The following is a 24,236-nucleotide window of genomic DNA, read 5'->3' as shown; positions in this document are numbered from 1 at the left end:
AGAATAAATAGATCATCTATGAACCGTAGCCAAAGAACTACTTGATTGGTGTACTGGTTGTTAGCCTCTGTCCATACTGTAAACTTCTCCCACCAACCCATTGTTAAGTTTGCATACAACGGAGCAAAGCTCGTGCCCATCGCGGTGCCTCTCAACTGATTATAATAAACATTATCGAATAGAAAAACGTTGTTACATAAACATAGATCAATCATTTCCAAAATCATTTTGCCGTGTGTACGGTAGTTTAAAGATCTACTGTCTAAAAAATGTTTGCATGCTCTCTTCCCATCCTGATGTTCAATGGAGGTATAAAGAGATACCACATCTAGTGTTGCAAACATAAAGTCTTTTTCCCAGGCTACTCCTTCAATCCTACTCAAAAAATCTTTTGTGTCCCGTAAATAGGATGGTAAAGTAAAGACTAAAGGTAGCAGCGATTGGTCCACATATTTCAACATGTTTTCAAGGGAGGCTCCATTCAAGGTAACAATGGGTCTACCTGGGGGACGAGATAGATGCTTATGGACCTTCGGTAAAAAGTAAATTGTCGGTATGGTGGGGAACTTATTGTGCAGGTATTTGTGATCGTCATCATTCAGGATGTCAAGATCTGTCCATTTTTTCAAGAAGTCTTCCACTTTCTTCTTTACTGCCTCCATCGGATTCTCATTTAACTTTTCATAACAAGTGACATCAGACAATTGCCTTTCTGCTTCTTTTATGTAATCCTTTCTGTTTTGGATGACTATATTGCTGCCTTTGTCAGATGCTTTTATAACTACATCATTTAACTCTTGCAAATCTTTAAGAGTCTTCCTTTTTTTTGTTGAAAAATTCAATTTGATTTTTTGATTCTGAAATCTGGCTTTCTTTAGGTCGTGTATGGCAAGATCCTCAAAGGCTTCAATTTTCCCTCCTGGTTGGAACATTGGGTTAAACCTAGATTTCGCCTTCAGTTTGCTTTTTATAGGCCAGTCGGTGTCAAAGTTTAACATTTCAGTAGTGACAGCGACGGACCATTCAGCTTGTTCCCCGATAAATTCAAGTTCAGCCAAGTCAATTAGCGTGTCTAGATCTTCTATTGCTACCTTAGTTTGACCTGATAAGCCAGTGCTTTGTTTTTCTTTTGCTGGATTCCAAATAAAGAATTTTTTCAATCCCATCTTTCGCATATATTTATAAAAGTCAATTCTTGTTTCCATATAGTCATACCCAGCAGTGGGGCAAAAGTTAAATCCATATTGCAGTACTTTGATTTGTTCTGGATTAAGGACATGATCTGAAAGGTTAATGATGCTGTTATCAATTTTTTTCAAATTTGTTGCGTCTTTTTGGTCCCAGAGCGTGTTCTTGAATTCTGATCTGACTCTTAACTGCTTATTCCTCTGTCCGCTCCTTGTTTTCTTCTTCCTCCTGATCCATGTTGTTTGCCAAGGCCCTTTCCTATGTTCTTTTTGGTGGTATGTTTTCGGCCCTCCAGCCCCAACATTCTCATCTCGTCTAAGAAAATTGGTCTTTTTTGGTGGGTTTTCATTGGTACTCATTGAGGCTTCCGAATCTGATGTAGTAGCTACATCGCTTGAGCTTGGGGTTGTCTCTTTATTGTTTGCATTTTGACTTGGCATGTTTTTCCTTAAGTAATCAAATCGCCGTGCAAATGTATACACTCGGCCCAGTTCATAATCTTCCTTATCACGAAGAAATTTCCTTTGTTTGCGCAGTTTTATATCTTCTTCGTAGGTTTTTAAATTACCTTCCATGTTTGTTCTTAATTTATTTCCATCTTCGCTGGAGGGAAGGGAAGAGAGTTGTTCATTGATTTCCTCTATTTTTGTCAATGTCTTTTGTCTATCTATGCGCGCATACGTAATCAAAATATTCAGAAATTGTCCTGAGCACTAGTTAGTAGAGTCACCCCACTCTCTCAGCATTTCCGGATCTTGCTCCTCGAACGAAGGCGAGGTTAGAATTCTCAGCCCTCGTGGAATTCTTCCAACATCCACATAATTTTGAAGTGAATGTACCTCCCACCATTTGCTTATTTCTTTTTTTTGCATTTTTTCTAGTTCTTTTAATAAACTGATTTCGTTTTTTTCCACAGTGCTTTTCTCTGTGGAGGTTTTGGATGGTGTCTTGGAATGCTGGGTTTCACAAAATAAAGTCTGTGCCTGTTCGCGGGAAGCATTTTCTCTATCTGCTTGTGATGCCATACTTTTATAATTAAAAAGATGTTTCAGAAATATATTGGAGAGAAAGTTGTTGATGGGTAATTCTTTGCAAAAAAAAAACGGGCCAATAAAGGCTCGTAATACTGGAGGAGAACTGGCGTTATGGAATGGCCACTTGAAATGCACATATAATAATATACTGTGCAGCACGCTTTTTCAAACCATTATGCACCAAAATCACAGAGTAAATCGGGCGGCCCGGGGAACACTCACCGATGCTTTGGAATCCCCAACCATCCTCCGATGAAAGCGAGTTCATCCGCAATCAGTTGCGTCACTCCCAGCCGCGTCCGCGCACTCTGTGCCTCTTAAACGTTTGTCCAGGTTTGGAGCGTTGTGTCGGCAGCCCGCTAATGACTCGGTGCTCCTTCCGCTTCCTTGTTTACAGCCAGTGCTCGTCCAGTGCCTGTCACAAGGCACGTAATTTATTTTCAAGAAGAAGAAGTTATCGCACTTCTTCCAGAGTGAGACGGCACTCGTCAAGTTACAGCCATATGCCAATTCGTTGAATTCCTTCAGTTCAGCCCATCACACAACAACATATGTATTTCTCATATCCAGTTTTATTTAGGCATCGGTAGAAACAGATTTGCCTCGTACAACGCGTTTCGCAACGGTCCCGTTGCTTTATCATGTACAAAAGAACAGGCATACATCCAGCCATTAAATACAGGTACAAAACTAAAAAAAACTCTATGGTTCTACTGAGTTTCTTTGTCCGTTTTCACTTTCTACCATAGTTGAATTCTATGTTTTCCTTTGTTCAAAGCATTCAGCCATTTTGTAATGACTTTTATATTCACTACATCTTTAGTTTAAAACATCATTAGTGTGCATCTTATAATAATGTAGTCGTTTGTGTATTCCATATGTTTTCAGGAATGAGTATATCAGAGAAACTACTTTACTAATTTTAAAAAAAGGATATATAAAGTGCATGGTGCATAGAAAAATATATATAGTAGTTTCCCGGTAAAGAAAATTCTTATTATAATTTTCCTTTTTTGATTTTACAAAAATATTTACTCACAAACAACTTTTATGCACTCCCATGATTGGATAAAAAGGTGGAGAGTAGGGTTAAACCAGTAAAAACCTTGATGTTGTCATTGTGTATAGAAACTAAAGTGCATAGTGCATTATTACATAAAATACATAGCTGCCACATTATTAATGCTTCTTCCACACATAATATATTACTCACAAACAACTCTTGTGCACTCCTATGATTAGATAAAAAGGTGGCGAATAAAGTTAAACCAATAAGAACCTTAATGTTGTCAATGTGTATAGAAGCTATATATCAATAAATAAATCATTAAATAATAGTATATTAGATATGCCTTTTGCATTGACAGTCAAGGAGAATCAAGAAATGTTAGGGAAACAGTTGAAATGGATTGCTGACGTACTAGACCTCATGTCTAATAGACAGGAGATGGTCTACCCTCCCATCTCACTGTCTACATATGGGCCATCTTGAACTACTGGAACCAGGACGTTCAAGGGTGGCAGGGAGGAAATGGGTGGATGGCGTCTAATGAGTCTGGTGGTGCAGAGGTCAATGTGATGGCCTACGTATTGAGGAGGAGAGACTCTTTGGAGAGGTGAGTTTTGAGTTCTTTACTGAATTGTAGGAGCGTGGGGGCAAGGCTGATGCTGATTGGGAGGAGGTTCCATAGTCTTGGGCCATAGGCAGAGAAGGCTTATTTTCTGGTCTTTACCTTTTTGCAGTGATGGATTTCAATTCTGCACATGTCCTGGATTCTGGTGGTGCGCTGTCCGCCAGAGATGCTAAGTTTCTCCACGAGGTAGCTAGGTGACTTGAGGACAACTTCCTTATAGATGATGCAGCAAGACATGAAGGTGATTCGTACGTGTAGTGGGAGCCAGTGAAGGTCGATGAGGGCCAGGTGATGTAGCCTTATCTGCATAGACGCTTGAGGAGGCATGCAGCCGTATGTAGGACACCTCTCAGGGGCACAAGGGAGGACCATGGAGGACAAGGGGAGGCCTTCGAGGAGGGAATTGCCGCCATCCAGGTGGGATAGGATCAATGTTTGAACAGTGGATCTAAAGCTGTCCGGATGGAGGAAGGGCTAGACTTTCTGTGAGAGGAAGAGCTGATACCAAGTTGTCTAAGCTTTCTTTGCTATATGTGTTTTAGAGGTGTTTGTCAATGTGACACCCGAGGGACTTGGTGCAGGGGGTAAGCTCAGGTGTGAAGCCCTCAGGCTTCGTGGTTGATAGCTAGGTCTGTCTGGGTGTTCAGTGTTGTTGATGAGGAGTACTAATTCAGTCTTGGAGGGGTTGAGCTTCAAGTATGCACTAGTCATCCAAGACTGGATCAGTGAGAGCCTGGTTTTGAGCCTGTGGATGTCCTTGATGGAGTCGATCTTAAGGTATAGCTGTGTGTTGTCGGAGTATTTGTGGATGCCAAACAGTTGGATTGGCTTGCCACAACTTTAGAACTGTGAAAAGTTTTAAAATGTATTAGTGAAAACATTGGACGGGCTGCTTCCTTTGATCATTTAGGGATCAGAATAAAATCAAATGCAGTCTGGTCTATACATGTAGATTGCTGCAAATAGTTTTTTGCACAGAGAACATGCACATCTCAGCATTTGCTGCTGTAACTAGATTTTGAGCTGTATACAAAGTATAAACCCGCTCCCTGGCTTTCTATGGGTCACAGCTCTGGGAAATCAATTATTTATAACCTGCTACTTTATCTTCAACTCCTAGGAAGGAGCCACACTGCAAGAGGTGCAGGAGAACTCTCTCTGACAATAATCGACTTTACGGAGCGCGCACTTTGGAAACGGTAAGACTTTAATTTTTGCTGTGTGCACTGCGCCCATTGCGGGGGTTCCATCCTTTCTTCTTGAAAAATTTGGAAAACCACAAAGGCAGCTGTGTAATTGAATTAAAATCCATTCCCTGCCTGCCTTATTCCCATCACCTGGGTATATTTTCCAAAATCTCTACTTTGCTGCCCATGGCCTCATTGTTCTCTTGCCATTCAAAAATGGCCGCTCCGCACTACTCATAGAGGGACTTTCTTTGCCTGGCCTCACTCCCCCTCTCATTGGTTGGCTTGACCTAGATAGGCCAATCGGAGCAACCTGGGATGCGGGAGCTGGCCACAACTACTTGGGGTCTTTTCTGCACCACAGCACCTGAACTTTCATGATTCTGCAACCTCACTCTTCAAAGAAATCCATGATGCTGCTACCTCACTCTTCAAAGCAATCCAGACTACCTTGACATTCACATCTCCTTAACTATGGGTTAGTTCCCTCCTTTTGGACTCACGCCTACACCAAGATACTGAGGCAGAATTTAAAAACTACATCAAACAGCTAAAAAAGGACTTGGTGCTACAACAACAAAATAATGCAGAGCAAGAGTCCCAATTAAATGCATTAAAAGTGGAGTGTCAGGAAAAGGTTGACCCTCTGGAAGAGGTTCTATTCTATTTTAGTTGTTGATTCAGTTTCTGAGTCAACAGAAACTGAATCAACAACTAAAATAGAATAGAACCTGCTCAGAACAAATAACCATCTTACAGAATCAAATCAAAAAATTGAAAGAGGAAAGTAATAAATTAATTATGAAAGAACTCCACTTTCAATCAGAATTTTATGAAGTGCGCCAGAAATTAGGCACCATAACGCAACAAAGGGATGACCTGGCTGAACAAAGGGGGCAAATTAAAACCCAATCTGTAGAGGGAGTCAGACCTTCATGGACTGACTGGCATGAAAGAAGAATGTGAAAAATTAATGGACAGAAGAGACAAATGGAACGCAAGTTAGAGCTGGCCGTAGAGGCTCAAAATGTGTAGAAGAAAGAGGTTCACCTCCTGCAACAGAAATTGTCTCAGTGTTCCCAGTCCATACAGGCAGCACAAAGAGACAATGAGACCCTCTGTGAGGAGAATAATGGACTCCACAAGCAGGTGTCAGTTCAAGAGCGGGTCATAGAGGCCAGTCAAGCCAGTCAAGCCCTGATAGCAGAGCAAAAGGCTCAGAACTTTGCCTACTATTAAAAAGTAGGGGCTGAGAAGGAGAAACCAGTGAGGTTGGAGAAAGAGTATGCTATGCTAAATCCAAACTTGAGGGACCCCAAACAAGTAGAGAGGGAAAGCACATCCCCTGATCACAGTGTGATGCCCTCTGTACTAAGGGCCTCAAACCCACTTAACACTTTCTATGCGCAAAGTACTGCGGACTTCATGTCTACTGGTTCACATGAGCCAGAAACCATGAGGCCGTCAGAATTAAATAGGCCTAGCATGATGGAGCTGACAGGTCAGCGCCCCTCAGAAATTGATCGATGGGTGTCCCTGTATAAATGCAAAAATATTATGGCTGATGTCTCTGACCAGGAAGCCTCCTATGAGGAGAAAGCCAGGAAATTAGATCTGCAGAAGCACTATCTCCAATCTTTGGTTCGATTTTCAGAAAAACAGCATGAAATGAGGCCCCAAAAGAGCATTCTGAAGGCCTCCACCCAATCAGGGCAGTGGGGGGATCCTCTGCCAACACTGGAGGCAGGGAGGAGTCAGAAGACTACTGTCATGTTCGCCACAGGGGAGAAGAAACTAGGCCGCACCATTTTGCGAGCCCCTCCCAACTCACAGAATCAGGGAGTGCCTAGAAGATCATGAGGGTACCTCAAACAGTAGCGGCTCGGAGTCTAAGGGTGAGTGGACTCAGGTGACGCGGCAAAAGAAGACAAACAAACAGAGTAGAGTTCTGGTGAAAGACTCCATTAAGCAGATCAAGGCCATTAGGAATTTCATAACACTGTACCACAAAAATGCAAAGAATTCTGGGAGCATCTGGATCTCTATGAACAAATTATGACACTTTTCACATCAAAGATAGCCAGAACTGCATAGATTATGCCAAATGGACATTCTCAATGGAGTACTTAGCTTCTATGCTGGACAGGAAGATCAAAACCATTCAAGATGATCCACCTACAAGGCGGCCATCTTGAAGCACTTTTCTGCTGACAGAAACCCCCAGGATGCTTACAAAGTCGCCTACAATTTGCAATGCGCACTAATTCCAGAGAATTCATAACTACTTATTTTCATGCGCTCCCAAAATACATAATGACCCAGCTGGTGAGGGATTTTCATGACAAAAGATCCCTGGACTGGGTAATAGAGAAGGCTACCGGGATCTACGAGGTCCAGAAACCAGCAGAAAATAAAAACCAGATAAAAACCACAAACCAACCAATAACCGCACTGCTGCTAAGGTGGCAGAGGTGAAGGTTGCCCCCATTTAAACCTAGAAATGGGGGGGCCTAAAAACAAACCGTCCCAAAATCAGCTAAATCAGAGGCAAAGAAGGCCACCTGATCAATCAGCAACAGGTGGCAGTCAGTGAGGTAATCCCACCAATGGGACCCCTAACTCCCCTGATTACATCAGTCCCAGATATAAAAGCAACCAACCTATCTTGGGGTATGTATGGACTCCCCCAGCCCAAGGAGGGATCCAACCAGGTAAGTACTGCCCCAGGGAACTTCCTTCCTAACATCCCTCAGGAGAGCAGTAATCCCTCAAATCCAGGGTTAAGTTTCTTTCCTCGGTATCTACCAAACCCCAACCTGCAGAACAACCCTCCTTTCTACCCCCAGTTTCAGGAGTCCAGACCACCCAATCCGGGAGAGGAGATGCCAAGGGCCGAGGGTTACCAAAATCCCCAATACACAGGGTACTTTGGAAAAAAGGGATAGTTACCCTTCCCGTGAAACACCTAGGTATGACCAGAAACCCCCGTACTAGCCGGAACGGGTGTCCCAAATGGAGCGCCAGGTCCAGACCCTAACTCAGGATCTGAGTCGCATGTTAAGGGTTCAGCAGAATGCTCAGATGAACATGGCGGCTCAGAACCCCTCAAACCAAGGGTCTGGCACCCCAGAACAATTACTGGGAGAGAAACCTGACAACTCACCGGTTTCAGAGGAGGAGGCACAGGAGGAAGGGGGATGTAAAGCCCTAGAGGAAGCTTTCTTCCTCACCCGTGAAAAGCCCCTGGACATACTGGAACCGGAACTAAGATTGTCTGCCACCAAAAATCTGCAACCCAGGGAACAGAGGGTGGGTAGGAGAAATAAAGACATCAAAAATGCCCATTTTGGAGAGGAAGTTAGTGTCCTCCAGATTGAAGGGCAAGAATCCTTAGAGGATTCTGGGAAGAGAATCTTCTCCTTCAGGGATGGGGGAATCCCTCCCAAAGAAAAATGGTTCCTAAGAGAACTGAATAAAGACTGGGTATTATCCAGAGAAAAGAATATTAATGGAGGGTTCCTACCCACAAACTGGTTCTAGTGACTGCCACCAGGTAAGAGGGGGCAGCACAGAGCTATGCTAAAAAGGGGATGCCGAAAACCCATCTATTTCAGGATGCAACATTTTTGTTACAGATTCCTAGACTCCGGCACAGAAAATTCTCCAAAACTCCACCGTGTCCGAGTCTAAAATAAAGCAGTTGACCACCCAGCTTGCTCAAAATGCTCATTACCTTTGCCCGCTTGAGGAGAAGGAGGGGAGATTCTATGCCCCCGTTTGAGTGCAAGGACAATGTGCATTTTCAGCACTGGTGGATACTGGATCCCAAGCCACTCTTCTGTCAAAAAGGGCCTTTGAGCACCTAAATTCAGGAAGGGGGGAGAGACACCAAATCCCTCTTACCCCTCTTCCTGGACAACTCCAGAACTTCGACGGGAATAAAATTCCTGTGGAGAGGGCCTGCGGATCTGGAAATAAAAATTGGGTGACATAAGGTGAAAGACCCAGTCATAGTCGTGACTCGAGAGGGAACCCCCGGTCTATTAGGGAATGACATCCTTCACGGGTTGTCTCCCCTAATAGACTGTGTGAACAAGGTCCTCTGGACTCAGACTAACCGGCCAATAAAATTAAAACAGAGTGTCAGTCATGTTAGTTTAAATGGCACATGCCAAATGGTTGAACAAAAATGTGATCATATTGAGTTTCATTTCCGAAATAATGAAACACCTGACGTTACAGTGATTGTTGTAGGACAACAAACTGGTGATGGGAACTCCTCTCCATTCCTGAAAATCAACCTTCCTTCCAGTTTCAAGTGGCATTCCACACTAGAAGGAAATACATTGAAATTCTATACCAATTCACAATCTGAAAATCCCAATTCTATAGTCAAAAGTGATGAAAAACCAGATCAAAGTTTAACTGACATTCCGAAAATTAGAGAGCAGCTATTCCTCCCTATTCATTTAAATGAGGGGAAGGACTATGTTCTCGCCAGAGTGTGCTTGAACAACGGAAAGAGCTTCATCAACAAAGCCATGTTAATAAAACTCCCAAAAGATTCAGCCATTCCCTCATTTAAATTGATTGATAATTGGGAAATGGGCCTGGAAACTCCAAATTCCCAACATCCCCTGCCTAGCAGGTGTATGCTCAAAATGTCTATAGGTGATAAAAGCATAGAGCATAATTGTTGGGTTGTGCAAGATGTCCCTGCTGCATTCTATTTTGGCAGTGACATTCTCAATTGGTTTGCAATTAATGTGGACCTTATAAATAATAAGGCTCGGCCCCATGGGCTTTGATGATTCTGAAAAAAGCATTTTGGTCAGCCCAATTGCTGCCATATGTGGTTGAAGTTCACATTGGAGAGGAGGTCACCATCCCAGGACGGATCCGACAATTCCCACTGGACTTAAAAATTAAAAGAGGACAGAAACTGCAAAATTCTGACGCCTATGTACGTCTCAATGCCCATCTCCAACAGCAGGGGTTGGGGTTAAACCCAACACCATTAGTCAATGTAGAACACAACACCATTCCAATATTGATGGATAACAGCGACCCTAGGAGTATCGCTCTGGGCGCAGGCCCCATTGTTGGAATGGCAGTTGATTACCGACATTTTTCCATGGATCTAGGAAATGACCTTATAGGGCCAATCCCCAATGACTGCTTTGACAATGACAATGACAATGACATACCACCAGAAAGGATCTTCACATGCCAAGGGGAGAATTTCCTGGTGTACTCTTCCTGCCCTTACGGGGAGGAAGACGTGACCTGTGACATCAGGCAGGATGAGGTGATATTCCAGGTCCACAATGACTGCCTCTCCTACCTGAAATCCTCTGTCCAGGTCAATTCTTTAACCAGGGACCTCTCCACCCAGCTGGAGGAGGCCGCTGTGATAGCAAAACCTGAAGTCTTTCCAGGCTTCTGGCAAATGGTTGAAGAGTGGGTCAACCTCGCTGATGCCTGTGAGACTGAGGAGCAAAAGCAAAAGTTTTAACAGGTTTTCTGAGATTTACAAGATATCTTTGCTGTGGACTTGTACGACTGTTTTCACACCGATATACATACTACCACAATTCCCACAAACCCTGGAATGACTCCAGTATTTGGGAAGCAATATCGCTTGCCCCTCGCATCGATGGAGTCCCAGACAGAAATGATCAAAAACCTTGAGTCCCATGGGATAATTCGTCCAGTCCACAGCACCTTTAATAATCTGATGCTGGGGATTTTAAAACCAAATGGCCAATGGAGACTTTGCACAGACCTTAGGTAGCTGAATAAACAGGTCCACATGTCCCGATGGTCTTTCCCCTACATTGACCAATGGCTGGCCCAGATCCAGGGGTCAAACGTATACACTGCCATTGACCTGACAAATGGATACTGGACCCTGCCCATCAGTAGGGAGGACCAATACAAGCTGGCCTTTACCTTCGGAGGGCAGCAGTGCACATGGACCCGGACTCCCTTCAGATACATAAACTCTGGCAATGATTTCAACATCTTCCTACACAAGGCCATGCCCAACTTGGGTGAAAGGTGTAACCTGGCCTATGTGGATGATGTCCTGATCAAAAGATCAACTGTGGAGGAACACATAGCGTAAATCCGTTATGTTCTGACCCAGTTGAGGGTTGCCGGAGCAAAACTGTCCTTCCAAAAGGTACAGTGGTGCAGGACCTGTGTCAACTTCTTGGGACATGAAATAACTCCTGAGGATCTCTGTCCCCAAGAGAAGAAAGTGGAAGCGCTACTAAAACTAAAAGACCCCACAACTCTGCGTGAGCTAAGAAGCCTCCTTGGACTGACTAATTACAGTAGGAAGTTCATTGAGGATTACGCAGAGGTCACAAGACCCCTGATCCATCTGTTGAAGGAGGGGGTCAAGTGGGAGTGGGGTCTAGTAGAAGCCGAGGTAGTAAAACAACTCAAAAGAAGTCTCTCACAAGCGCCTTGTCTAGTTTACCCTGTCAAAAACAAGGAGTACTTCTTGGAGACAGGGTTCTCGAATACATGTGTCATGATGCCTACCCCCGGGCATCCGGTTCAAGCCCATCAGCCCCGGGAGCAGGCATCCAGATATTCAATAAAATCCCAGCAGCCCCGGCTGGGGGCTGTCTGGGTTCAGTCCTGGCGCCTTAGGCGCCAGGCTCATAATAGAAATCAGTCCTGGCGCCATAGGCGCCAGGCTCATAGACTTTACTTACCTCATGCAGACCATGCTGCAAATGAATCCAAGCCAACGTGAGGCCTGGATGGGACTATTTTACTACAGGGACTATTTTTTACTCGGGTGTGGTTCTAGGGACTTCTTACCTGGAACTACTTTGGAGGCTGTTTAAACCACGCCCGAACAGCAGCACATGGTTTGCGTTATTCTGCATCCAGCAGCGTAACGCTCACCGTGCCTGCAGTCAGCATCCAGTCTTCAGCCACACCCGTCTCAAATCCAGAGCTCCTAGCAAAAGAAGAAAGAAGAAGGAAAGGTTAGAACACAGATATTATTTCAATCCTTACCTGAATTCCAGATCCATCACGTCTTCGACCTTGAAAAGGACACTATTCTACACGCGTTGCATCACCAGCTGCAGCGCAGCGCCATACTCACCAGTCCTCACAGCATTTTTCGATCCGGCGCAGCCTCCATCATTTTCTTTGCCCAATTCCACCATCTAGGGGACAAAAGAAACATAACGTGAGCCGAGAGAGCCAACAAATACAACCTCTCCACCATAGACTTACCTGATAAAAACAACCAGAGACATTATTCTGTAACAAACCGCAACTTCTTACGCCGCACCTGTAAGGAGAGAGAAACCAGCAATTTAAACACACGCATCTTTGCTGGACAGTGTTGGGTAATACAGAATCTTTCCTGAACACCATCAGCTGCCACAAGACAATCTTCACTTGAACCCAGCTGCAACACATGAAAGGAATGTACAAGAGTGAACATTGGACATATTGAAATCTTTGAACTTATACTTACGGGTTCTCGCCTGGAACCTCTGAGTGGATATTCATCCAGAACTCTTCCAACGCCTTCAAACCAGTGAAGTAACTGGTATCTACGCGCCCCTGCATTCCACGCAGGATGGAGAGCTCATCATTTAAAAACATAAGGTCAGCTTACTGAAAGTGAATATCGGTGGTGATTAGTGGGGAGAACAGTTCGGTGCCATTACTAGAATCCACGGGGGGCTAACTCCCTTTCTCCACTTGCAGAATACTTCTATGGGTCAAGCAGACGAGATTAGGCGGTCCAGTCCAGTCTGTCATCTCTGCACTACGCTTCACGTTGGAGGAGGTTGCAGCTGTCCAGGTCCGATCGACGCCCCTGTGGGAGCCAGGTGAGCATAACAACATGCTTGACAGCAGTATTATATCAAAAGTATGACAAGGTCAATATAGTTATCTCCTATGCAAGTACGACTTTATCCTCTGTGGAGGAAAAATTCAACGATTGTGAGAAAGCACTCCTGGTGACGGTGTGGGCATTGAAAAATGACCGCTCGTTCATCCAGGGGGAACACATCATAGTGGAGACTCCACACTTGCCTTTGCAATACCTCCAAAGCAACAGAATCCGGGCAGAAAATGTGAGTAATTCCAGAATTACCTCCTGATTTCTGTCAATGCAAGGCTTTCCTGTGGAGGTCAGATATGGCCAAAACAAGAAGAGTCCCCTTGTGCAAGGTCTGACTGACTTGCATGATTGTGCCAGAGAAAACAGTCTCGAGGACGAAAGTACCTGAATTCACCACACAAAGTCTATGAAGAAGACAAGTGTGAGGGAATGCCCACAGTTTATGTGGACGGGTGCTCCTACCATGTTGACAACAATGGGGAAAAGGAACTGGTGGCCAGCGTTGGGAATGCCTGGGTGAATGATTCCCCGAACCCTCTGCTGGGTACAAAATCGGTCCCTCCAGTAGTCAGATGGTGGAGTTGATGGCAGTTCATCAGGCCATCCTCACTGCCGTCTGACACCAACTCCACGAACTGGTCATGATCACCGACTTAGATTATTTCCTCAACGGGTTCGTGGAGCACCTGGTTAATTGGAAAACCAGAGGCATGCTGTGTGCTAATAACAAACTACTTTAACATGGGAAGCTAATACAAAATATGATGATCTGGTCACCTCTAATGGGATGACCATCTATTGGAAGTAGATTAAGGGTAATTCTGGGATAGAGGGGATCTCCTTGAAATCAAGTCCCTGTTGGGGGAAATCCAGGTCACTGATATCACTAGGTCCCAGACAAATGCTCACAATGAACTATCAACTGCCCAGTGGAGTAAGGAGACCCCAGTTGCTGATTTAATCATGACACAAAAAGGGATTAGATTATTACAAAATGTTATCAACACATTGAGGACGCTGAGAACTTTCCTCTGACAGAAACCGATTACATTGGGAAAGAGGACCTCAGGGTGTTGTTGAAGTGTTTCAAAATGTTTAGAATCCAAGACGGTTTGTTTGTAAGGAGATCCATCTCTGGATGCGACCAGTTGGTGGTACCTCCCTCATTCCGGAGCCTGATGTTAAGTCACGACCATGATGCAGCCACAGCCGGTCATCAGGGGCTTCACACTAATCTAGAAATCTTGTGGGAGTTTGCATACTGGCACACATGGGGCAGGACCTCGACCAATATTTGAAGGGGTGTCTTGTGTGTGCACCATTTCATCTAAGTTCATTCACACACCGTGCTTCCCTCCAAAATAGGGGGATGACACTGCCTTGGTCAGATTTACAAGTAGATTTCATCGGGCTCTTGATTCGCTTCTCTAGGGGGAACAAGTACATGTTAACAGCAACATGCTTGTTTACCAAATGGGTGGAATGTCTCCCGGCCCCAAATTGCAAGACAGAAACAGCAGCTGCCCTGATGATCAACCACATCTTCTCACACTTTGGCCTACCCCAAAGGATTGAGTCAGACCGAGGAAGTCACTTCACCAGCGAAGTGATGACAAAGATGTGGGAAATACTTGGGGTAAAAAGGAAACTTCATTTTGCATCCCCTTTCCTCTAGTGGGGTAGTTGAGAGGTACAATAAAACAATTGTGAGCATCCTAAAAAGTTTGTGGCAGATTCTGGGCCAAGTTACGACATCCGATTACCGCTTCTCCTGATGGCCATCAAATCTACACCATCTTCTGCCACCAAAATGTCTGCATTTGAGCTAATGACTGGGCGAAGGATGCTGCTACCTCAGCATCTGCACTATAGAGCACAAGAGCAGACACTGATAAATGCCTCCACAACTCATGAATATGTTGAGAATCTAAAAAAACACCTTCAGCATGCTTTTGCATATGCTTAGCGGAATCTGGAAATATTAGCAAAGGGGATGAAGACTCAATATGACTTAGAAACACCCAAAAAGGAATACCAAATAGAGACAGGGTCTACTTGTACAATTTTCAAAGGAACCAGACTAAAGTGCAAAAATGTCTCCCCTCCTGGCATGGTACTTTTGAAATTGTAGATAAAATTTTACCTGTCGCCTACCGAATCCATATCCCCAAAGGAGAGCTGACAGAAGAGAAATGGGTCCACATTAAATTAATGAGTTGTCATCCCAGGCACACTTTGCAGCTGATTGAGGAGCCAAGGGAAAGTCCAATAGAGGAGACATCTGGAGAATGAGAACGAGAAAAAGAAGAACCAGAAGGGAACAGGTAGGTCTATAGGTACATCTATCTAACAGGGAGTACTTTTCTTCATTATCATTGCAAAAGTGCCTCACATAAACATGGTGTAAATGTTGATAGTTATCTTTGCCTTGTTCAGGAATTATTGCTGATATGGTGCAAGTACTTTAATGTAATGTCTGTTTGTCCCACTGATGTCAACCTTCGAAGAACCAGTCAGTGTGAAAGTGTTGTAATCTGTCTTTATCTATCCACTAGTTAGTACCAATTCCATCCTTGGTAGACAAAGGAGGACTTCCCCAGGGACCCGGAAAGCGGGTGTCGTTCCACACCCCAACGAAAGACAAAGGGACCCGAAAAGGGGTTGTCGCTCCACACTCAAATGAAAGACAAAGGGAGGACCGTGGCGTACCGCTCCCTGATGGAAAAAAAGAACTCTGTCCGATGGATCTCACTTTGCCCTACTTTCCCACAACAAGAAGTTTTAGGGAAGAAGGTGTGTCTGTGGAGTACATTGACCAGCCCAGCAGAACTCCACTACCTCACCAAACTACATCTCAGCAGTCATTAGCAGAATGGCTGCGCTGGCTCTGTTGAGCACTATCGACTTGCATTAAAACTGCGCTTTACAGTCTCCAAAATGATGGCTGCACCATTTTACCAGCCACACATAGAGCAAGATGGAACACAGAACACCCAGAGAATTGCTGCCAGTAATTTCTTCAATTGCACCAAAGAAAAGAATTCATTGCCATGCTGCCAGCTCAAAACCTTTTCACTGAGAAATAAAATATTCTTCCTTTTAAAATAACTGAGCTCTGATGCTCTTTCTCATCTATTCAAAAGTACACAGTTCTGATCCAGTGAGACCCAGCAAAAAGTGGCATTTCTGATTGAATGACAGGCTGTGTCAGGCACGATCTGTGAAATAACAAAGAACTTCACTTCAAGCCATACGCAAAATGCTTTCCTTTTTGCAACAACATGACACAGATAAACCCTTCATAAGAAGCTCTCTCTCTTTTTGCTTATGTGACTATGGCCAATGAAATGCTTACAAACAAGAACATATCTTTTTAAAAGTGAAATGTTGAATTAAGGCCCTGTCCTTGCATAGAAATGTGATGAGGGTGTGTGATAAAACCTATATAGGGTGTTTAATTCCACCAGTCTTGCTTTCTGGTTCAGGGAAGAAAAAAAAATATACTGTCAAACCAGCAGGACAGGTTTTTTTAGGCCCTGGCTTCAAGGGACTAACTACAGGATCTACCTCCCCCCCAAGTGTACCAGCATCTGGGGCATATGAAAAGGTAAGGGTGACGCATCTCACACCCTCATCAGACTCTGTGGCAGTGCTCCTGCCTGGTACAATGGATTTCTGGGACACATAGGTGTGATTTCTTAGCAGCACCTCCCCTCCACTCAAACTTAGGAGCTTCAAAGACAAATCCATGAAAACACAGGGCTAGTGCCTGACAGTTGGCTGTGGGTTGAAAAACAATTCCCTTACTTGGATGACAATGCTGGCCCATTTGGGGCAAATTACTGTTTTAAACTTTAAGACTTTTATTTCTGCAACCAGAAAACGCAGGAATGCAAATGTTTAACAGTTTAAATGTAATTTTTGTGGCATTAAAACAAGATATTGTGGCTTTCCCTAGCATGTATAGGATGCAAACGGCATAAAAATGTAATTCATGGGAAAAGTGTACATGGTATAACTTTGAAATTTAATGCAAACATGCTTTGTGATAATAGGTACACATATATAATATTGTAGAATTTTAAGTGACATATTTCCCACCAGAGATTGCGAAAGAAGAGCTAAACGATACTGTATAAACTTGGGAGTTTGAATGCCATGCTCTGAGTGAAACTGCCTATGTGATTTTCAAAAGTGCCACAACTGTAAAAAGGTACATTTTTGTGTTACAACTGATTTTGGCAAAAGTGACTGTGGGATGTCTCTTTACCTCATAAAAAACATGCCCCATAAAATGGAGTCCCCTCCTTCAGTCCAATCTGCTTCTAGGGAGGAGGCGACATACGTAGGCTGACCTATCTGATTCTTAGAGGTAGGTCTAGCTTAGGTCTGCCCCCAGAGTAAATCCTGTGATGTCACCCGCCTTATAAAAGGTAGAGGCTCACAGAGACAAAGGACACTCCTGCATTTTCAAGCTCCTGCGCATCCAGATATTCCATATTCACTCTACAAGATTCCAGATTCCACTGCCAGGCCACAGCATAGCTGACCCTATCCAAGCAGGACCATTGATCCAGAAGAACCCCAATAAAATTACCAATAACTCAGGGAGAAAGGGGAAAGTTGGCTGAATCCTCAATGGGATTGTCCAGTACTACCTTTCCCTGGTACCTGCCCTAACCAGCAGAGGCGCTGCTGTGCCGTGACCAGGTCTTTACCCAGCTGTTTTCTTCTAGGAGAGCACGCCGCTGTGACCAGTGACCAGATATTGCCTCGCTGTTCAGAAACCCGGTGTGCTGTCCAATATATCCCATTCAAGTGCTTGTTGTGAGTATTTCCGTTCCGTTTCTAAGTGATACAACAACCACAAACTGTATCCTTTGCTCTGTTACCTTGTATGAGGTCCTATGCCATTGAAATCCCATAACTGCCTTAGCAGAAATCCTTAAAATTGTCAGAATCCTTTGTGCATCCTTTGTGCATCCTGTCCTTGATTGCCTTGATTGTCCTTGATTGCCAAATGTTAGTGCCATTCTTCCACTCATTTCTGTCCTTGTGTAAATCCTTAGTACTATTTTGATTAAATAAATAAATTCTCCATAAACTCCTTACAGCTGCAGCTTAACCTTCTTATTCACGGGTGGCGTTTCTCTTTTCTAGCCACTAAAATCTAGTTTAAGTGAAACTTGTAATTTCCTTTCCAAACCGATTTTCTCGGTGAACTGCTTTTATCTTTAAAAACGAATTTACTTTCCTGTTAAGAATCTCATCCAGTCATTCATTTAGAGTTCCTTTTTCACTTTCAAATTATCTGTGTGATGTGCATTTGTCTCTTAGCATATAAAACGCATTCTGATTTTGTCTGTTTCCCCCATTTTTCAAACCGTTTTGACATTTAAACCCGTGTAAATTAGCAAATGCAATTTCTATGCGTGTGATTTGGCTGCACTGTGTTTTTCACTTTCAAGTTGATTTTTTTAATTTTATGCCCATTGTTTGGACATTGCTTGTAGTCTGCTAGTGTTCTTACATCTGTGATAGTGTTATACTATATTTACCTCATTTATTCAACCACACAGGTAAAACAAATATTTACTAATTCTGAATGCTATTTTGAGCAATTGCAAAGGTTTTCAAATCCAATTTTGCCTCCCATTTCGTGGCAGAAGGTCGGTTTTTAATTCTGTTTGCTTCCCAGTATACCTGGATCTTTGCTGCTCCTTTCTATCTACTCAAAATTTGGTTATTAGTGGTTTGGGGAGTATTGCAGGGGGAAGTCTTAGCTGGGGTGCTATCTACCTGAAAAGTAATATTGCTCCTATTCATTTGTGCTTTGTGTATGTGATATTAGGAGGTCAAAATAAGTGTATTATATCATTTTACAGTGTTATTATTTCACCCCACTGGTGATTGCTGCCCAATATTAAATTTGTGTGATTTCCTTTTAATTTTAAAATAAATAAATATTGTATTTCTATCCACCGGTCTGGTTCATGGTCCATTGTGGGTATTAGTAAAAGTGTTGTGAGACGTGTTGGGTGCCTTCTCTGAATTCTTAGTACATAAAGTAAAGTGTTTTCATTGGGCGCTGCAGCCTGGACCAGTATCAAGAATCCTGGTCTGCTGTGTGACGCCCGATTAGAATCCTTAACACCCTGACCTCCCCCCAATTCTCCCCCCTTTTTCTCGCTACCACACCCATGGCACTTTCTGTTTCTCCTATCTTCTCCAACTGCTTCTCTGTTGACCATCCTTCCCTTCTCACTAAGTCTGGTAGGAAGAAGTTCAAAAAGGATATGTTGGCCTCCAACCCTGGTCTCATCGCTGACACCTATTCCAGTGATTCCTCCAGACAGACCCTCACTGACATCCTCTTTGTCGTTCCTTCACCATGGACTCTACATATGATCTCTGTGCTCTGTCCTGTCTCCTCCTCTCCCATTAAGGTGGCACCCGCTGAGAAGTTCTCATGGCTCCCTTTGACGTCTCTAAAGTCATCATTAATGTCTACCTTAATGGCACTGTCATGGTCCAAGGCCCTCAGGCCAATCCCCTCCTCTTTGATAGGCGCTTCCCTTGCCTCATCAATTGCCTTTAATCTCCTGCTGTCCCCTCCTCTCCCCCCTTGGCTACCTTGCCCTCTGTTCCCTCCTCTCCTGTCCCACCTCGGGCTCTTTCTTCACCTCTGCAGGGCGTACCTCTGATTTGTACCCCTCCCGGAAGGCCTTTAAGGCTGGCAACCTTATTCATCTTGCCACTCTCAACTCTCGCTCTGCTGTGAAACACTCCTCTGACATCTGCCATCTCCTGAAAGAACTTGACCTTGATGTTGACGGTCTTACTGAGACATGATGCAAGGCCAGCTCTGTCACAAGCTTTGACACTCTCCTCCCTGATGGCTACAAGATCCTGTCTTCACCCAGATCCTCCCGGTCTGGAGGGGGTGTAGCCCTAATCTTTCCTGAGTGGATTCTTGCCTCTATCATTCCCACACAGACATACTCCTCTTTCAAATGCCTTGTGTGCAGCTCTCTCTCTCTCTTGGCCACTCTCTTACTGTGGCTACTACCTACCTGCCTCCTGGTCAGACCATCTAATTTCTCTCTGAGTGGGTTGACCTCTCCTCCTACCTCCTGGCCTCAACCACTCAACTCCTCCTCCTTGGTGACCTCAATATCCATCTAGACTCTCCTTGTTCCTCCCCTGTACTCTTCCGTGTCCTCTGTGATTCCCTCTCCCTTTCTATCCTCCCCTCTCGCTGACTCACTCTGCAGGGCACACACTTGATATCTTGATCTCCTCTGACCTCCCCTTCTCCGTCCCTCTGACCACTCCTCTCTCCTGGAGCGAGCACTCCCTCCTCTCCTCTCATCTCCATTCCTCGCAGGCCAAGCCTACCCCAACACTGCCACCTACCTTCTCGGATATACGGCCCATGAAGCGTGTCGCAGTTGAGGCCTTCACCACCACCTTCTCACCCCCATCCACATCTGGCTGACTCACACCCTGACACAGCCCTATCTATGCTCTGCTCTTCTACTTCCGATAGTCTACTCTTGATGCTCTTGCCCCTGTCATGAGGATCCATTTGAAGCCCAAAGTCAAGTGCAATTCTTGGTATGACTCTGACCTAGCTACACTTAAACATAACTGTAGGGTGGCTGAGAGGAAATGGTGGGCTTCTTGTTCATCCTCTGACTAACTGGCACATTTGCATGCTTCAAAGGTAGTACACTAAGAAGAGAGCCCACATCCAAGCACGTGTCTTTGCAGCATCTAACAACTCATCCAAACTGTTTAGAATCTGCAATGAGCTGGCCAACCCTGCTGCAGTCTCTCCTGTCGCCTCCCAGGCCATTTGCACGGCCCTTGACTCTCACTTCATCTCAAAAACCCAGGATAACCTGTCCACCCTTCTTGTGCCCTCTCCCTCTTCTTCCCTCTCCTTCTGTGAACTCTGGCCCTCCTACAGCCACCCCCTCACACTCTTTCTCATCCTTTCCTCTTTTCTCCCCTGACAAGGTCTCTAGACAAGTCCGATCTATGAAGGTCTCATCAAAACAGGTCCCTCCCTGTTCTTCCAAAACCATCAAGGACCACATTGACACCCTCGCTCTTGCCCTGTCTGATTTCTGCAAACTCTCCTTCGCCTCAGGAGCCTTCCCCTCCCCTCTGAAGCACTCGCTTGTGCACCCTCTTCTCAAGAAACCCATAGCTGACCCTTCTTGCCTGGATAACTATTGCCCAATCTCTCTGTGACAACTTGGGTATCACAGATCAGACGCTGGCCTGGCTGACCGCTTTCCTCTCTGACTGACCCTCCCAGGTCCAACTTGGGTCCTTCCTTTCATCTATCTCACTTTCTACCTGTGGTGTTCGCCAGGGGTCTAACCTCTCACCCTGGCTTTTCAACCAATACCAGGCAACTCTTGCCCACTGCATTGCTATTTTCTTATCCGATTTTCAGTGCTACGCGGATGACACTCAACTCATTTACAGGCTTCCCTCAGCCACCTCTTCTCCTTCTCTCATCTCTGATTGCACATCTGCCATTCAGGATTGGTGTTCTGCCAATGATCTCTTACTGAATGCCGGCAAGACGGAGATCCTCCTCATTGGCGCACCTTCACCCTCCTTTCCTGTCACTCTCAGGCCAGCCTCCCTTGGCCCTCCTCCTACCCCACCTGTGAGGCTATGAACCTCAAGGTCATCTTGGACTCCACACTTTCCTTCTCTGCCCACATCTCTGATGTCTCTAAAAAGTCAAACTTCCTACTGCACCTCCTCAGAGATATTCTGCCTTTCCTCTCCTTCACCCAGAAGCTCACTGTCTCTCGAGCCCTGGTTCTCTCTAGGTTGGATTACTGCAACCTCCTCTTTCTAAATCTACCTGCTTCTACTTTCTGCCCTTTGCAAATTATCCAGAAAAGGGCAGCAGGACTTGTCCTTGGCCTCAAGCCCTGGGATCGTATCTCTCCAGCCCTGAAATCTCTCCACTGGCTCTCAGTGGCTGCAAGGATTAAATTCAAGACCCTTTTCATTGTCCACAAGGCTTACTGGGGCCTGGGTCCAAAATTCCTTCAGCTGTCCCTATCTAAATACCCCCCCCCCCCCGAGATCTTCGCTCCTACACCTCTAACTCCCTCAGGGTCAGTCGTTTTTCAAAGAAACACGCTGGGGGTAGATCTCTGTCTTTGGTTGGGGCCTCCCTCTGGAACAGCCTCCCTCCCACTCTGAAACTTGGTGAGATCCATCTCTCGTTCTGCAAGTACCGCAAGACCTTCCTCTTTGCTTCTGCCTTCGCTCCTCCTCTCCACTGCTGATCTGTTCTTTCTCTCTCGGTATCCTGCACCTGGTTACCCTCTGACTTTTGGGCACAGGTACCTGCTCACCCTGCCACCCACCTGCACTGCCTCCAGGCAATCCCTTGCACTGGGGTCTGTATCTGTAACTCTACAGTCCCCCCTTCTGTTTTCTGCACTTATCAGACACATCCTGTTTGTTGCCTTAAACCTAGCACTTGCCACTTACTGGCTGCATTACCTCTGTTTGTTGCTTTTTATTATTTATTTATTATTTATTTATTTTTATTCCTTTACTCAGCACTTTCCACTTCTCCCCCCACATGCACTTTCCCCTTTCCCTCTTGCATGCACTTGCGCGTTCTCAATGTCACTGGGCCTAGAAAGATTGTTGTTTTTGTTCTCCCTTGTTCCCCTCCTTTGCCTCGTCGTGCTCTGAAACACTTGTGTACAAGCACAATACAAATAAAATATCAATAACAGCCTAGAACACAAAGACGTTTTTTTTTTCTCCAAGAGATTGTTAGTTTTACCCACAAACACTCGGTCTATCCCAGTTTATCTGGAATGAGACTTGTGACCACTTTCCTATAAAATACAAAATGGGACCTGTATTGCTTGGGTGACGAATTCACAGTTCCAAATACAAGGGAATTTCTTTGTGCAATAACATCTATTAGATTATAGTTTAATTTATCACTCCCTGTTGGAAATCCCAGCCTATAAATCGAGAGTGACCATTATCTCTTTGAATGAAATACACCCATTTTTCTGCAGTACTATTAGCTTACTGGGTTGGAAAACATATTTAAGAAAAGCATTTCATTGCCAAATACATACCATGCAATTAATGTAGCACATAGTCAATACATTGTAAACAACTAATAACGTGCATAGTACATGTCTGAAGACTTCTTAGTTAAAACATGTCAAAAGGCATCAACACTCACAAATATTCAATTCACAAAGAGACATACACTATGGGCCTCATTACGAGAATCGCGGTAAAAATACAGTCAATACCGGCATGGTGTTAGTAGCGTGTCTGTGTTCTCTCAACACTGCTTATAGCGGCTGATTATGAGAGCGCGAGCATGCGCGAACGCCCATGCCGGTAATGGCTGCACCGCCATGCTGCTAAAGACCCCCCAAATACCTGATACCGCCTCCGCCCAGGAGGCCTTAATAACAGACCCGGCAATACAATCATGTAAATACCAGGTTCGTAATACCAGACCCGGAAGTAACGTAATCGCGCCGGAACGGGAAATGTGCCGGCGGCCATCTTAAAAAACACAATTAATTGCAATCCTCCGAACACAGCACTGGTACAGAGTAGAGAGCAGGCTGAATCAGGTAATAATGTCCAAGGCTACTAGGAAGTCCACCCCCCGCATGCGCAAGAAGAGGTTCTCGGACGAGGAGCTGAATATGTTAGCGGACACGCTGGTAGCCCATGCCGATGAGGTCTTTGCTAATGACCTAAAGTGTGCAGCCCAACTGCGTAAAAAAGAAATATAGGAGGAGGTGGCAAGGAAGGTAATTGCGGTTGGCACCACCACCCGCACGGTGAAGGATGTTAAAAAAAGCTGGGATGATCGACGTCTCAGCGTTCGCAACATCCTGTTTGCCAACCGCAGGCAACAGGTGGCGGGGACCACTCTCCCACCAAATTGACAAGGTGGGAGGAGATATGCAGCACCACGATCAGCATGGAGTCCATAGAGGTATCCGAAGACATGGAGGCGGGTGCGCCGTCATTGGCAGATGGAGGTGAGTGTCCTACAAACCACAGAGAACCAAAGCATGACTTAGTACAACGGATGTGAAAGTGAACCAAGTCAATGCATGGTCCAACATACACACATAAACAGATCCAAGTCCTGATGGTGGCCCAAACCCTGGCACATTGATATGCATGCTGTGTGCCAATCCCATTACCAACAGACACCAAACAAACAGAAAAACCTCACAATAACACATCACGCAAACTGCAATACAAC

Source organism: Ambystoma mexicanum, chromosome 2q, assembly GCF_040938575.1.
Source record: "Ambystoma mexicanum isolate Mex_15411 chromosome 2q, UKY_AmexF1_1, whole genome shotgun sequence".
NCBI lineage: Eukaryota > Metazoa > Chordata > Amphibia > Caudata > Ambystomatidae > Ambystoma > Ambystoma mexicanum.
This window is presented reverse-complemented; position numbering follows the sequence as displayed.